The following is a 16437-nucleotide window of genomic DNA, read 5'->3' as shown; positions in this document are numbered from 1 at the left end:
TGGTGGGAGGAGGGAGGGCCCGGCCGGGAGCTGAGGGTGTTGGGAGGCGAGGGGAGGAGCGCGGCTGATGTCAGCAGGCCTCCGCGACGCTGGGGACGGCGCCCGCGCCAGCTCCGGACCCTCCTCCCGGCGCCGCTTCCGGCCGGTCCGCGCGCCTCCCGGGACGGCCCCTCGCTGTCTTGGGCAGCTCTGGCCTCTGCCTTCTCTCCCCTCCGGTGCAGTCCGCTGCGCTGCGAGTGCACCGTGTGCGACCTCAGCGTGGATGAGGCAGGGAGGAAGAGCCCGGATTTAGTTTTTAACCGGGTGTAACGTGGGTGCATACATCCATGGGCTCGTTTGCATTCACCGGCGGTTTGCACTTGCTTGGCTGAGCACGCAGGCACCCTCGCCATGCTTCAAGGAATGCGTCCTGAAGACTAGACCAGCAAGGAGGTGGCGGGGGGGGGGGGGGGATGAGGAGGGGCCCGAGGTTTGGGGGGAACAATGTTAGTATTCTGGCAGGCTTATGTCCACCATTTGTCCGTAATACACATGGAGAAGGAACTTCCTGATGTTTGTAGTTGGCTGCTGTATCCCAAGCAAGTAGTCTCGTGGACCTAGTAGGTATGTAGGAGGATCTTTCTTCTCCGAAATGATCAAGGGAGCTGTTTACTCGCAGCTCTGTAAACTGTCCAACAAGCGTCCCGAGAAGCCCAGAAGCCCTTCTCATATCCAGAAAAAGATTCTGGCTTTGGGATTTTGTTGGGAACTTGTTAAAGGAAAAGTTATTCTGGCACTTGTTAAAACAATAAAGACTCTATTCAGGGTTATTGTGATAGGTGTCAAGATGATCACAATAGGGGAGAGAGATGGGGTTCAACACTGAATGCAATGAAGACGAGTGAGGATTTATAGCCAAAGAGCTGAATGAGGGGGATCAGTGAATGGAAAATTACTAAGAGGTAAGAGTAGAGGGATTCTTGCGAAACTGACTTAACAGGATTCTTGCTGCAGGCAGGCCAGGGTGATCAGATATCAAGGGTGGGGGATGAGGAATTTGATCAGATACCAAGGGTCGGGGATTCTCTCTAAACTGACTTAGCAGGATTTGCTAAAACTGGCCTGGGCAGGCTGAAGGTGGGGCAGGGGTCCAAGGTGGGGGCCTAGTCAAGAAGAGGGCCCAAGAGCCTGATTAAGTTTGGTCAAGGAGAGAGTCTTTGTCAAATTTTAGATTATCCCTGAGACCTGAGTTCCTGCTGGGATAGATCTGTTTAAATAGGATTGTGGCCATTTCTATTTATTTATCTGTAAATTTTACTTCCCCCTGCCATGGGAGAGGCCTCTGTGGGGCTGTGCTCTTAATACATAAAATGTAGTAAGGTATCACAACACATCTCTGAAGTGTAATCACAGCTGTCAACTCCAGACCAGAGAAGGTCTAGTCGATGGATGGAGATTATTCAAGGGGGGGGGCGGGAGGGTGGGAGGGAGGTTAGAATTTTTTATGTTTTAATGAACAGTTCTTTTTGTGTGTGAAGTTAGTATTTTTAGAGCAGGAGCTAGCTACAGCTTAAATTGATTGACATTCCCTTCTTTTCTGAGGAAATGACAGGTTCAAATGGAAAAGTGAGGAGGATGTCAGGAAGGGGGAAGGCTTGCACTAGGGGCATTCTTGGCACCTCAACTTATTACCAAAAAAAAATTAATATAGGAAAAGAAAAAAGTGAGGAGCTGGTTAGTTAGCTAAGCTGGCTAGAGCATGGTGTTGATAATACCAAGGTCTAGGGTTTGGTCCCCTGTACCCACCAGAGTACAGGTTATGAGATAACCAGAAAGAATATTATGTTAGAGTTTTAGTCTCTGAGAGCCCTAATGTTTGCATGCAGCTTTGATTTGGTGCTCGTGGGAAGAGGCCAACCAACAGTGACCCACCTGAATTCTTGACTTTGAACCCACAGCCCCATGATCTCAATTACAGTCATGGGACCCACCTTTTTAATGGGTCCATAATTACTAGCAAGCCTTACTGTAGGAACAAAGTGTCGGTGTAGGCACAGTGCACTGCAGACTTACTCATGTTTACGTGGTTTTGTAAGTCATCTCACTTCTCTCTGCTTGGGTTTGCTCAACTGCAAAAAGAGAGAGTTAGAACAGATGTTGTCCAAGCTTTCCCTCATCTCCATTGTTCAGCCATTCCACTCTCCATAAAGACTTCATCTTAGTCTGAATGGGCAGTGACTGAAGCAAGTCTTTGAGACAGTGCATGGCTTTGGTAATTCAGTAGGATGGATTTTTATTAGTAGGTGTTTAATAAATATCAGCAGAACACTTGTGTCATCAACATAATAGTTCTTTAATGATGCTGTTGGTCTGACTTCATCCTTCTTCCTATTGGATTATTGTAGTACACAAACCATAGGGATTCCAGAGACCTTCAGATCCCACAGAATACTCAAGTTTGAACTGTAGTGTCCCCTGGTGAATACACATTTCTGACCTCCTTCAGCAGAGAATTTCTTCTTTGAATTTCTGTATCTCTGTTGACATTACCCACTTGTTTCAGCATGTGGTTCACTTTTTCCATCTAAGCACTTGGCATATTAAGCATAGTTATTTTAAATCCCAAGTTTGATAATCCCCAAATCTCTGCCCTGAGTCTGCTTCTGATGTTTGCTTTATCTCTTCAAACTGTGTTTTCTGTTGCAGGGCTTGTCATTTTTTGTTGAAAGCCTGACGTGATCTGTTAGGTAAAAGAAACTTAGGTAAATAGGCCTTCAGCGTGAGGTTTTAGGTATATCTAGCTAAGAGTTATGCTGTGCTTACTGTTTGCTGTAGCTGTGGTGTCAGAGGCTACAATTTCCTCTAGTGCTTTTGTTTTTGTCTCCCCTGTCATCTTTGGATTTCCCCAGAGACTCTTTATTAAATAGAATCTGAGGCTTGCAGGGGCCGGCCCGTGGCTCACTCGGGAGAGTGTGGTGCTGATAACACCAAGGCCACGGGTTCGGATCCCATATAGGGATGGCCGGTTATCTCACTGGGTGAGTGTGGTGCTGACAACACCAAGTCAAGGGTTAAGGTCCCCTTACTGGTCATCTTTATTTTTTTTTAAAGTTTGACTGAACCAGTGTTAAAATTTGGAGAAACATTCTACAATTCTATGATTAGGTCTCAGTCTTTTAGGGAGCCTGTGTTCTTGGGCTGTGATCTTCACACGTGCTTCTCAGCTTCCCCTCCTTCCCCCTTCAGTGAGGTAGGAAGAGGGGCTGGAGTTGGGTATTTCCCTTCTTCCAGGTCTGTTAGGCTCTGGTAAAATCTTTTCCCCCAAGGGCAGGCTTTTGTTAAGATGAACACAGTGCTCTGGGCTTATTTCAAAGTGGCTACTTGAGGGCCAGCCTGTGGCTCACTTGGGAGAGTGTGGTGCTGATAACACCAAGGCCACGGGTTCGGATCCCTATATAGGGATGGCCAGTTTGCTCACTTGGGAGAGTGTGGTGATGACACCAAGTCAAGGTTTAAGATCCCCTTACCGGTCAGCTTTAAAAAAAAAAAAAAAAAAGCTGCTACATGTCCCCCACCTTGCCGGAAGCATAAGGGGAATTTTCTCTGACTTCACCCTGGGAACCTGGTGGGGCTACCGGAGGTAAAACTCAGGAAAGAGTGGGGGTTCCTCTGAGGCTGCCCCACCCCTGGGTGGGGCGCATTTATCTCACAAGCTGGTCTGCACCCGAGCCTCTGGCAAATGTTCCGGCCTTATTGACAACAGCAGCAGGCTTCTGCTGGTAAGCCGTGATTCTCTGTATTCACCTGTCTCTCTCCATTTTGGGGGGTGGGGGAGGTGGGCGCAGCACCCTGCCCTGTGACCTCAAATTTCAGGTTGTTCAGCTTTTTTACTTGTTAGGATGGGAGTGACCACTTCCAAGCTCTTTACATGTTAGACTGTAAACTGCTTTTCTTATTCGAAAAAAAGTTCTTTTAGCCATGGGAAAGAATAAAAATCACTTAAAAGTCTCATCACATGCATGTAACTGCTGAATATGGCTGTTTCTTAGGAAAAGCTGAGGGATAATATCAAATGTGGTCAGTGACAATGGCTAAGTGATAAATGAATGAAATCTAGTCCAAAAGTTTATGAAAATAGAATTGAAAAATAATACAAATCTTTCCATGTACTTTATTGGCTTTTTTAGTTAATTATTTATTTTTGGCACTGGACTTTCCATAAACTTTTCAAAGTGCTCTTGTATTTTATCCCACAGGTGCTCAAATCTTTTGGGGGGGGGGTGGCTAGTCAGTAGGTGCTCAAATCTTGGTCTGAGGAGTGAATTTAGAGATTATGGGCTAGATGGAAGCTTATTTGTTGGTCAGTCTTCTCTGAATATTATTGCTCCAGCCTAGCGCTAGAAAGGAGACAATTCTCTGAGAGACTGAAATGCTGGTGTTTTGTATCACCCACTGGAAATTTCTAATGCTTTTGAATCCACATCAGCAGGGGGAAGAGTTGATATCCAATTACAAAATTACAAAAATTAAGGGGCCTGGATAGAAGGGCTCCTGTAGACAAAGTCAGACTTTTCTTTATGAAATCATTTTAGATCAGTTTCAGCGCATGCTTGGTGGAGTCCTTAAAGTTCCAAACCTCAAGCATGGTAAAATAATTTTGACCTGGAAAAAATGTAAAGCAGATGTTAACAGTTGTCCTGCAGAGGATATAGAGAAGTAATGGTCCTATGCATGTGATTTCCCACCTCCTGGGTTATTTCTATCAGCGTAGAAGCATGTTGCAATATCTCTTATTTAAAAAAAACAAAACTCTCTCTTTACCTCATCTACCTTTATATACCTTTATTTTGCTCCCTCGACCTCAGAACCCTTTGAGTTGTCTATTCTGTCTCCTATGCCTCTCTCCCATCTCCCACTTGAACACTTCCCAATCACGTTTTCTCCCCAGTGCTCTTCTACAACACAATTTGTGAAGGGCATCAGTAAAGTCCATGTTGCTAAACTGAATGACCAACCATTAATCTGCATCTTCCTTTTTTCTTTCTAATTTTTAAGTACACTCCAAGATGTTGTTGGGGGGCAGGTAGGTTGCTGGTGGGGCTGGCCAAAGGCTGCTCCGTCCGTAGCTGGTGGGGTTGCAGTCAGAGGGGGGTGGGACCGAGATCCACACCTGCCGCCACCTCAGGACCCCAGGGGCTTCTCAACCTGCATCTTACTTGACTGTGGTAGATTTTTACATGACTAGCTCCCAAAATTGCATGCCTCTCAGAATCTTGGTCCTGTGTGGTCCCCTCCCACGTCACCTCTGGACTTGGCCGTGGGACTTGCTCTGACCAATGGGATAGCCACAAGTCTCAAGCAAACAGAGTATTGATCAGCACTTGTCGTTGGTTCTTGCTGTCATGAAGCCCAGTTGCCAAGAAGAGAAGTCTGGGCTATCCTGCTGGAGAGGTCACGTGGAGGAGAATCAAGGTGCCAATCCAAGCTGATCACCAGTCCTGTGAATAAGGCCATCAGAAAACAGCCAGCTCCCAGCCAACTTGTGGTCTGACTGCAGCTGCGTAAGTAACCCCAAGCAAGACTGGCAGAGGTTTGCCTAGCTGAGCCCAGACTGAACTGCAGACCTATAGAATCATGAGCAATATAATGGTTGCTCTAAGTCACTAAAGTTTTGGGGTGCCTTTTAAGACAGCAATAGATAACTCATATGCTTGATTCATCAGCAGCATTTGACAAAGCCAATCATGTAATGCCTTTACCTATATCTATATAAATATATATATTGTGGTAAAATGTACATAACACAAAATTTACTGTCTTAGCCATTTTTTTTTTTTTTTAAAGATGACCGGTAAGGGGATCTTAACCCCTGGCTCTGGTGTTACCAGCACCACACTCTCCTAAGTGAGCCATGGGCCGGCCCCATCTTAACCATTTTTTTTTTTTTTTTTTCTTAGACCGGTAAGGGGATCTTAACCCTTGACTTGGTGTTGTCAGCACCACGCTCAGCCAGTGAGCGAACCGGCCATCCGTATATGGGATCCGAACCCGGGGCCTTGGTGTTATCAACACCGCACTCTACCGAGTGAGCCACGGGCCGGCCCCATCTTAACCATTTTTAAGTGTACAATTTAGTGGCATTAAGTACATTTACATGTTGTGCAACTATCACCATTATCCATTTCCAAAACTTTTTCATCATCTCAAACAAAAACTCTGTAGCCAACAATTACTCTGTTATTATTTGAAAAAACTCTCTGTTCCCTCCTGTATTAGTCCGTTTTGTGTTGCTATAACAGAAACACCTGAGACTGGGTAATTTATAAAGGAAAGAAGTTTATTTGTTTTTTTTTTTTTTTTTTTTTTTTTAAAAGATGACCGGTAAGGGGATCTTAACCCTTGACTTGGTGTTGTCAGCACCACACTCACCCAGTGAGCAAACCGGCCATCCCTATATGGGATCCGAACCCGCGGCCTTGGCGCTCCCAGCGCCGCACTCTCCCGAGTGAGCCACGGGCTCGGCCCGAAAGAAGTTTATTTGGCTTATGATTCTGGGGCAGCTGCATCTGGCATGGGCCTCAGGCTGCTTCTGCTCATGGCGAAAAGCGACAGGCATCCAGTGGGTACAAGCAGATCACATGGTGAGAGGAAGCAAGAGAGAAAAGAAAGCTAGTCAGTGAGCGAGAGAGCGAGAGAGAGAGAGAGAGAGAGAGAGAGAGAGGAGGAGAGGAGAGGAGAGAAGAGAGAGAGAGGAGAAAGAAGAGGAGGTGCCAGGGTCCTATAAACAATCAACTCTCGCAGGAAATAATAGAGTGAGAACTCATTCATTACCCCCCACTCCCAGGGAGAGCATTAATCCACTCATGAGGGATCCACCCCCATGACCCAATCAGTTTCCAACACTGCCACATTGGAGATCAAATTTCCACATGAACTTTGGAGGGGACTATACATCCAAACTCCCTCACCCCCCTTTCTCCATCCCTTGGCACCTGCCGTTCTATTTTCAGTCTCCGTGAGTTTGCCTATTCTAGGCACCTCTTGTAAGTGAAATCATACAATACTTGTCCTTTGCGTCTGGCTTATTTCACTTAGCCTGATGTCTTTGAGTTCCATCCATGTTGAAGCATGTGTCAGAATTTCCTTCCTTTTTAAGGCTGGATAATATTCCATTGTATGTACTTAATTCCTTTTGTATATCTATCCATCAGTTGATGGACATTTGGATTGTGGTCACCTTTTGGCTATTGTGAATAATGCTGCTATGAAGATTGGAATACAACTATCTATTTGCGTATCTGTGTCATCACTTTCATTTTTAAACTCTTTCTTTACTTGGCTTCCAGGATAACACTCCTACTGTTTTCTCTCTTATTGTTTCTTTTCAGCCTTCTTTGTTTTCCTACTTCCCACACCTGTGAACCTTGAATGCCGCAGAGCCTATTTCTTAGCCTTCTCCATCCACACTCATTTCCTCATTTCATCTGTTCCCCTAGCTTTTGAAATGAGGCCCACATTTATGTTCCAGCTTGGACCTCTTCTCTGCACTGCGGACTCGTTATTCAACTGCCTACCAGAAATTTCTATTTTGATGTCTAACAGGCATCTCAAACTAAATCTGTCTAAACGTGAAATCCTGATATTAATCCCAAATTATTCTCCCACAGTCTTCCTATCTCACTAAGGAACAGTTTCATCCTTTCTGTTGCTCTGGCCAAGTTATTCTTGATTCCTGTCTTTTTCTTTTAATCCATTAGGAAATCCTGTAGGCTCTGACCTCCTCTACTATTACCATCCCAGAGTAAGCCACCATCACCTCTCACCTGGACGGTCACCTCATGCTGGTCACTTCGCTTCCCTTTTCTCCCCTGTAGTCTGTTCTCAACGCAGCAGCCAGAGCATTTTAAAAAGGCAAGGCACCTCCTCTACTCAAAACCCTCCAATCAGCACAGTAAAATACACACTTATCACTGTGTCTTCTAAGGTCTTTTAAGGCTCCCCCCTCTACTCCTTCAGAGCCTTGACACCTGTTCTTCCCTTTCCCTGGAAAACTCTTTTTCCCTTCGTCAGGCCTCCATTTGAGTGTCACCATCTCGGTGAGGCCTTCCATGACTACTCTTTATAAAATAGCAACTTCCCCATGCCCCACATTCTCTAGCTCCTGTATTCTGCTTTATTTTCTCCATCGTACTTATCACCATCTGACATCTTTTATATTTATTTGTTTATTTATGGTCTTTCTCCCCAGTGGAGTGTATGCTCTCTGGGTACAGGAACTTGGTCTATTGTGTTAATTGCTGCAACCCTGACAGCCAGAATAGCCCCGGCATATACTATGCCCTCAATAAATTACTGCTGAATGAATGAAGAAATCATGAGTAACTGCCTCCTGGGCATACACTGGAATGTAAATCTGCAAAATATACTTGCAGGTAACGGGACAAGCTGACCTTCAGAAAGTAGTTACTTGACGTACACGTATTAGATTATGGAGATAGTTTGTCCCAAAGATAATAAATTTCATTTTAGTACAGAATAGTTAATTATTTTTTCTGGCATTAGAGAACATGGTTGTTTATTGCAGCTGCTTCTGGTCTGTGATATACAATCAGGAATTTTATTATTGATGCAGGTGTGAAGAATGGGGGGGGAGGGATGTCAAAGAATAATTTTTTAAAATTAAAAATATACACATATACAAATATAGAATGAACACATCAAAGATTTATAAAACTTCTTACCAGACAGTTGCCCCCCCCCAAAATATATATGTATATAGATTATTTAGGGGGCTGGCCTCACTTGGTTAGAGTGTGGTGTTGGTAACACCAAGGTGAAGGGTTCTGATCCCCATGCCAGCAAGCTGCAAAAAAAAAAAAAAAAAAAAAAAAAAGATTTATTTAGCTTGTTAACAAGGGAATCAGCAACATGGTAAAGCTGGTGTCAACATCATTTGAAAAACTTTTATGCACTGAAGAAAGAATGTTGAATGCTAGGTTAAATGCAAACCTGGTTAATATTATACTGGCCAATAAAGCCCTAACTTTGTGGTTCTCTTTCCTTTAGTACAGAAAATATTTGAATCTCTACCTGATGAAAATCTATGTGTTATCATCTAACCTCATAGTGTTTGGGCCCCAATCAATAAAAAATAGCAAGTCAAACAAAGATACATCTGCTAGAAAATTAAATAATTTGAGGGTGGGCATGTTCGACCGTTCTAGTATGATAGTGAAAGGGCATGAAACCTCCTTTTGCCCAATTTACAAGTTTTAGATTATTTTTCTTAACAGCAATATAGACCCAATTAATTTTAAAGTAATTACTATTTATTAATTTAGATTTTTTTTTTTAAAAAAGGATTTCCAATTATATAAAATAGTGTGACATTATTTCCAAACCCCAAATCAGAACACCTAATTTAATGAGTTAGCAGATGAGGGTAGGTAAGCAGTAAGCCAGCTTATTTGAAACCAAGACTTCCAGACAATTGTGAATGATGCTCAGTATAAGAATACAGACTTTTCTAATTCAATGATTCATTTTTCTAATAAAACATTTTGTTGGTTAAGAAGTTTTTGTTTTAAGGTGTGCTCAATGTACTGTCACACTCAGAAATTCATATAAGCAGGGAAATGAACATGCTGCTGAATGAGTTCTGTTAGACCCCACAGGGATTGTACCTCTGTGGCTGGTCTTGGTCCCCCATAGAATGGATAAGATTTGAGGCCCATCCACCCTCAAAGACTTGGAACTGTGTTCTCCATTCAATCAATGAATAAGGAACTACCAGAGCAAAAAGAAGATGGGAAAAATTAGGGAGAAAATATTATTTCATATAATCTGTACATCACAGTGGATATTGTTATTCCCATTTTACTGAAAGAAAAGCGAGGCTTAGAAATATAAGTAACAGATCCATGCAGTTAGTGGCAGGACCAGGTTTACCATCTCTGAATTTTTGTCCCCCCCAAAATTCATGTGTGAGACTGATCCCTAATGTGGTGGTGTTGAGAGGTGGAGCCTTTGGGAGGTGATCAGATGGTGAGGGCCCTGCCCTCATGAATGGATTAATCTATTAATGGGTGAATGGATTAGTGGGTTATCATGGGTGTGGAGTGGAAGCTTTATAAGAGCACATGAAAGAGCTCTTGCCATTCTAGTCATGTGATTGCGTGTGTCACCATGGGACTCTATAGGGTGATCCAACCAAGAAGGTCCTTGCCAGACATCCCCCAGACCATGGACTTCCTAGCCTCCAACCTGTAGGAAATAAATTTTGTTTTTTTATCAATTACCCAGGTATTCTATGGGTATTTAGAATTCAGGTATTCTATTATGAGCAACAGAAAACTAATACAATCTCCAAAGACGGTTTTATCTTTTTCTTTCATTAAGAATGGCACGACACTGCTTCCATCTGGAGTGACTCAGGAAAGCAGATGGTCCCTACATCCTCCTTGTCTCTGGCTCGTGTGTTACCATTTTGGGTGTGTTAGTGCATGCGCAGCTCTTGAAACATACATGGTAAGCACTCAGTATATGTTGGATATTACCTATCTTTTCTCCCCTGCATGCAAACCGCCCCCCCCATTGACAGCAGTAGTCCAGACATATACAGGCTTTAAGCTTTAGAGCACTCTCACTCCCATTATGTTATTTGATCCTTGCAATAATCCTATGAAATTAGCAGAGCAGGTATTACTTTTGCTGTTTTATAGATGAGAACTGACGTTTACGTAGATTAAGTCCCTTCCCATGATAGCATGAAATAAGAAGAGGCAGATGTGGAAAAAATAGAGGCTCTAGCCCCACCGCACAGCACCTCTGCCCCTCTTGAAGACACTTTGTTTCCCCTCTGTGTTATCTCCCCACACCAAGCCTAAGTGACTATGCCGCTTTTCTCTTTGGAGTGTCCATTCAGTCTTTTTCCACCTCCTTCCGCTCTCTCCCTCTCCTTAAATCTTCTGTATTTGAGAAGAATGCTTTGGAAACGGAACGAAGTTTGAGAACACCGTAACTTACAGCCACACACCCTGCGGAGCGAGGGAGGGCTGAAGGCCGAGAGCGCCCCCTGCTGGCAGTTCTGGTAGCGCAGGAGCTCTGAACAAAGGCTGGGTGTGGGGGGTGAGTGTGTGAAAGATCACAGTTCCTAAACTACACCTAAAAATGGATACTCAAGTAAAATTCACAATAATAAGCTAGGGAGCAAGCTCTGAAGGAATTCATTTTCCCTACTTGTTGTTTGTAGCACCACTAGAAAAAATAAAATACTATAAGGATTTTGAAAATTCAGATGGGATTATTAGAAGTAATAAGGATTGTAAAATGCCTGTTATTTATGTTACAAAAAGAGCCTTGGCTTTGGAATCAGACCTCACGGGTCTAATACCAACTCTGCTGATGATGAACATTTTTGGCCTTGGGAAAATTACTCCCTACCTTTCTGGCCTCCCTTCCCCCTTCTGTCAATGAGCTATTGGGGCCTAGTGCCTCCCACAGTATCTAGAACACAATGGACACAGCAGAAAAATCAAAAAGGAAGATAGAGAGGGGACACAGATACAGTGAGCATTAAAAATGCTTAGCGATGTACTACCTTAATGGATCACTGTATTCAGTTCATAACATTTTTATTTTTAAAACTATTTTGTTTATTCCTGATTTTTGCTACTTTTTAGACCCATTGATTATGGAAATTGGTGAACTTGTCCTTAGAAGTAATTGCTTACTCAATTTCATAGCCACCAAGAGGAAAGACATCCTTCCCACAGAAGAGGAAACATCTCCATGCCTAGTGTGTGAGCCCAAAACAAACCAAAGACCAAAACGCTTCCTTTAACCACTGAACACTTGTATTCCATGGATGGCTTAGGGCAAGGCTGGAGTGATTAAGGGAGCTTCCTGGAGAGGTGGTGTTTGACACAGATTTGGGTGCAGAATTAAAATAAGAAGAAAGAGGGGAAAGAATTAATGAATATACATCAAATTGTACTTCAAAGATTTGGAGATTTACAAAAAGGATCAAAGTTTAGAGGATCCTAAGGGGGAAAGTAATGTGGGTGAGACCAAAAGGAATTTCAGAGAAGCCCAGAGAAAGAGGCCATTTGGTATGATAATTATATTTATAATTTATGGAAACTTTAGGACATTTACAATCTGATGAAAGCTTAAAGACACTTATCATTGACAAATAAAAACATCCACAAATCTGTGATCCATTATCACAAATCTGTGATCCGTTATTACATCCATTGGGATTACTGGATTGGTAAAAGAAAAAAATGCACATTGCATAGATTCTACTGGAGCTCAGTCTCTCAGTGTAGAAAGAGAACAAGCTGGTAGGTAAACAATTGGCATTTACAATGTCCAGCAGATTCTTAGGGGCTGCAAAAACAATATTGCTATCTTTGGAAGGGGAAATAAAAGCTAAGGCCAAATCTACAGAGCAGAAACATGTCTTCTGAGAATTCTGAGCCTGTGGTAACTGGGCTTTCTTGGGTCACGGTGTGCAAGATCTTTTGGGGTGAACTCTTAGAGGCGTGCCAACTGTTAACCTATGGGGTTCACTCTGTGGGGCTACATGTCCACTAGTAGCAACAATAGTAACCATGGTAGCAACTCTAGCAGCTGCCGGCAGCTGACAGCCTCCTCTCTTCTTCCTGTTTCTCTTCCCACTCCTGTCCCTTCCACAGGACCGCCTTCTTTTACCCAATAGACGTACATAACCTCAATAGGCATACAAACTTGAGTGTAGATAATAACAAAAGAAGTAAAATAATTAAAAAGGGATATGTTTGGGGTATTTATCACCTTTGTATTTAATATAATTTTATTTTAAGTTTAGCTTAATTTTTAATAATGGCTGTGTTTAATAACTGTGATAGAGTTTGGATGTGTTGTCCCCCGCCAAAACTCATGTGGAAATCTAATCTCCAATGTGGCAGTCTTGGGAGCTGTTTGAGTCATGGGGGTGGATCCTTCATGAATGGATCAATGCTTTCCCCGGGGGGTGGGGGTAGTGAGTGAGTTCTCACTTGGTTAGTTCCCACGAGAGCTGGTTGTTTATAGGACCCTGGCACCTCCCCTCTCTCGCTCTCTTGCTTCCTCTCACCATGTGATCTGCTTGTACCTGCCGCTGCCTGCCACTTTCCGCCATGAGTAGAAGCAGCTTGAAGCCCATGCCAGATGCAGCTGTCCCAGAATCATAAGCCAAATAAACCTCTTTCCTTTATAAATTACCCAGTCTCAGGTATTTCTGTTATAGCAGCACAAAATGGACTAATACAAACTGCTCACCAAAATCTCTGAAAATGTTACAGTTGGTTCTCATGAGCTGGTCCATGACTGGGGGACAACTCAAAGAATCAGGTACTGGATATTTGTGAAAAATGGGTGTGGAGGTATCCAATGTGGATAGATTTGCTAGGCAAGGACGTGATATGACTTCTATTTAGTTTTTCAGAATTGAAGAGAGAAGAGTAAATTATACAATTGAAGTCCACTAAAGCTGTTAGGTGAGTGGCAAGCTAGAGGAATTTCTTAAGATCTGTCATAATCTTCATACCTTGCCCCACCCCCTGACACAGGCTTTCTAAATAGGTTTTTTTAAAAATAGTTTTATTGAGACATAACTTATATACCATAAAATTACCCATTTTAAGTAAGCCAGCAAATGATTTTTCATAGCTCCTTTAACTGACCTCCCTCAGAAGTGTCTCTCATCTTTTTCTCCTCTCAGGGAGGAAACTGAGCAGAGCACCATGTGGATTTCTGTCTTAAAGGTTACAACCGTCTGATCACATTGCATAATCTTATACCCAGTAGTAACTTTTTTCAGGACAATTAAAACAAATATTTGCAGCAAAGTGGATTCCTCCTAGAAGAGCTTCAAGCTGAAGGAGAGAGCCAATGCCAGGGTATCAGTCAGCAGATGAAGCTGTGTTTGGTACTAGTCTCCATGCAGCTTCAAGGAATCCCTGAAGTCACCCCCCTAATATAATTGCTAACATTTATTGGGTTTCAGGCACTGTTCTCCACCTGCCCCTTTGCACCCCTTTCCCCAAGCTCATGGTAGGAAGACCAAATAAACCATGAAGATAGGACATGAAACTGAAATTCACTATGCACTTATTATATCCCTTTTATGTGTAATCAATAAAATTACTATTAAAGTCCTCATTTTACAAATGAGGCAATCGAGGGTTAGAGAGAGTAAGCTCAGTACAGCTGGTTAGTGGTGACATAGATTCCCTTGGTCTGCAGTGATGCTGTGCAGGAACCTGTGTTGGTCAATCAGGTATTCTGTAAACCTTGGAGAGACACAGTGGGCAAGGAAAGCAAATTGCATCCAGAGTAGGTTTCCATTTAGTAAGGACAAATAGCTGCCTTCTTTATGGCAGAAGAGGTCTGAAGTAATCAACTTGCCACCAAGCGGCTGGCTAGCCTCCTCAAGGGGCGGTGCCATATCAAAGCTCAGTGTCGGTCTCTGCTACTGGCACATTGAACAGTCAGCAGTGGCAGGAGCTAGCTCAGCTTTAGTGAAAGGGAGCCCATGATGTGGGGCCTATGCATAGCACCTATCCCTGACACCAAGGTCATCATGGACCTACTGTACAGTCAAAGGGGTGGTTGGGGGAAGAGCCTGGCCAAGGAGAGAGGGTCTCTGCCAGGTAGAGGGATCCCTTTTCTGGGGCATCAGTGTGAGACACATTGATCTATATACTTTGTGCTTGCTCCAGTGAGTCCATTTACTTGTCTCTTCCCTCTACTTCCTTGCCTCCAGTCTTCCAATCTCACTTCTTCCTGGACCCTGATCAACCAGTCAATCCATTGCCCATTGCACAAGAGTCCAGTAAATACCATGTCTCCTTTCATACAAGGTAAATAACCAAGTGCACTGCTCCCAGTTTTGCCCATGGGGAGGATTTTGCTTCCCCACTGTCCTTCCAGATTATTCGCCTTTAGCATGCACCAACATACAAGGCCATCCATCTGTGAACCAGACCTGAGATTTTCTTCCTCCATCAGCTAGTTGTAGAGCTCCCTGTGACATTGGGGTCTAGACCATGCAACTTATTTGTGCTCTCTTGACCTGCTCAGATCAGATCCCAAATGTTTTATTTCCTTAATGTTGTGATTTGCTTCTGTGATGTTAACATTATGACTCAGTGGATTTGATAATTTTGAGCTTATTAAGGGAAGCTTCTGTGGCATATCTAGGACATCTTGTTCTCATGACAGAGGACAGGAATGCAAGAGGCCAAAAGAACCATGCATGTGCATTTAATTAGAATTTCTGGTCAGTCATGATGTATACACTCCACTCACATTTCATTATCTGAAGCACATCACCTAGCCAAGCCTGACAATGAGGCATGGAGCTACTTCACCTGTGAGAGGGCAGAGCAAGGGAGGGCATGTATAATGCTCTTACAAGGGTGGAAGCAGACAATTGGGAGCAATATTACAATCTGCCACATTCCCGAGCTTTCTTGACCACTCCTCCCACCATTATATCTTCCTATAATACCTATTGTTTATAACACTCACGATTTTCTGCTTAGTTATTGCTATGGTTTGAATGTGTCCCTCAAAAGTTCATGCGTTAGGGCTGGCCAGTTAGCTCAGTTAGTTAGAGTGGAGTGCTGATAACACCAAGGTCCAGAGTTCAATTCCTGTACAGGCTGGCTGCAGAGGAAGAAAAAAAGTTCCTGTGTTGAAATCTTAATGTCCAGTGCACAGTGTTGAGAGGTGGAGCCTAATGAGAAGTGATTGTGTCATGAGGGCAAACGCCTCGTGAAGGGATTAATGTCATTATTGTGGGAGAGGGGCAAGTTATTATGACAGTGGATTGTTACAAAGTGAGTACGGCCCCCAGTGCCTCTCTCTGAGTCTTGCAGGTTTGCTTACCCTTCTGCCATGTCATGATGCAGCAAGAAGGCCCTCACCAGATGCAGCCCCATGCTCTTGGACTTCCCTGCCTCCAGAACTCTGAGAAATACATTTCTTTATAAATTACCCAGTCTTTGGTATTCCGTTATAGCAGCAGAAACAGACCAAGACAGTTATGGAAAGTTTTTATGTCATTCTTTGGTTTAGGTACATTTTATCTTCCTGGTAAGCTTGAGAATAGGAACCAGAAATTATATTTCCCTTAAATCTTTTAATACAGTGCCAATAGTATCTCAGCTCCTTAATATGATGAACTAAGAGGTTGATAGTGTCTATATGACAAAATCATGAGCCACATCACTTTTCATCCGGTAGCTCTATGATCCACGAGGGTGCACTTAGAAGACACTTGCCTATTGTTATTTTACATATGTGAGAAGCTACCTCTTTTAAAGCTGAGAGAAGAGTAAGTTCAGAGAATAAAGAAGTCGTCTCATTTACTCATTCAACAAATATTTATTACATGCCTGTAGATATACCTCTCCTTCATAGAACTTATAG

General features: G+C 43.2%; 1 pseudogene; it reads right to left on the bottom strand.

The window, feature by feature from the left end:
• Nucleotides 1–70: 70 nt before the first annotated feature.
• LOC134384376 (flavin-containing monooxygenase 5-like) overlaps nt 71–16437 on the bottom strand; it is a 108507-nt pseudogene continuing 92140 nt past the window's right edge.

The sequence above is a fragment of the Cynocephalus volans genome, chromosome 8 (genome assembly GCF_027409185.1).
Source record: "Cynocephalus volans isolate mCynVol1 chromosome 8, mCynVol1.pri, whole genome shotgun sequence".
In the NCBI taxonomy this organism is placed as follows: domain Eukaryota; kingdom Metazoa; phylum Chordata; class Mammalia; order Dermoptera; family Cynocephalidae; genus Cynocephalus; species Cynocephalus volans.
Note: the sequence above shows the minus strand (reverse complement) of the source record. Positions and strands in the feature narration are given on the sequence as shown.